The sequence below is a fragment of the Aplysia californica genome, unplaced genomic scaffold (assembly GCF_000002075.1).
Source record: "Aplysia californica isolate F4 #8 unplaced genomic scaffold, AplCal3.0 scaffold00731, whole genome shotgun sequence".
NCBI classification, from domain to species: Eukaryota; Metazoa; Mollusca; class Gastropoda; order Aplysiida; family Aplysiidae; genus Aplysia; species Aplysia californica.
In genome coordinates, this window is record NW_004798001.1 from 1,624 (window position 1) to 2,704 (window position 1,081).

The following is a 1,081-nucleotide window of genomic DNA, read 5'->3' on the forward strand; positions in this document are numbered from 1 at the left end:
CACACACACACACACACACACACACACCACCGCCCTCCTTAATTATCTTTTTGGTACCAATAAGTTTTTTGCAGAATAAAGACGGACATGCAACACAATAATTATGTTCACGGGCTGCATGCCCATACTATGACAAACGATGACATTGTGTAGAGGTAGACCCACATAAAATGATTCACGGGCTAACAACGAACCACATAATGATTCACGGGTAATAAATATATATATACATGTACACGTATGAAGAGCACAGGGGAAAAACGACTGTAGTCACAAACTAGAAATTGTGAGGGTGCCAATTTTTAAAGATTGTGGACTCATTACTTCATATTTGTTTGACTGTTGGTTTATTGTTAAGTGGTGTTGAATGGCCCGGGAAATCTAAAAACACTAATCAACCAACAGTTGAACAGAAATACAGTAATGAGTCAACAAGCGTTCAAAATTGATACCCTCACGATGTTCAGTTTGTGACTAACGTCGTTTTCCCCCTACGTAGTCTTCGTATGTTTTAATATGGTGAGTTTTTATATCTCGTTAGCCCCACCCACAACTCATCTTGAATTACATCTCTCTGTCTACATGTGTATTTGTTTGTACTGTCTTTTGTCTCCAAGCCTTCCACTTTGATAACACAAAACAGTTAATAAATCGACACACACATAACAAGTAGCTACCCCAGAAGTACAAAGTTCTCTCTGCTCAGTACCTAGTTTTGAGAAATGTAACATTTTTGTTTTTGTTTGACAACATTTCAAGTTTCTTCGAATACAACTCTTTGAATACCTTAATAACGACTCCGAATAAACTTAAGATTTTAATAGAGAAGATAGAACATTTTGTTTTCTGACTTCATGGTATAAGTTATTAGCTCAAAACGGGTCAAAAACGTCAGATAGAACCTTGTAATCCTAAGGTAGCCAAGTGTGTCTTCCTTTCCAGCCCGACCCAACCTTAAAGAAATGTCAGAGCAACATTTCGTCAGAGGAAAAAAAAACCCACACACGCACACATATACACACACACGCACGCACACACGCACGCACACACACACACAAACACACACGCGCGCGCGCGCGAG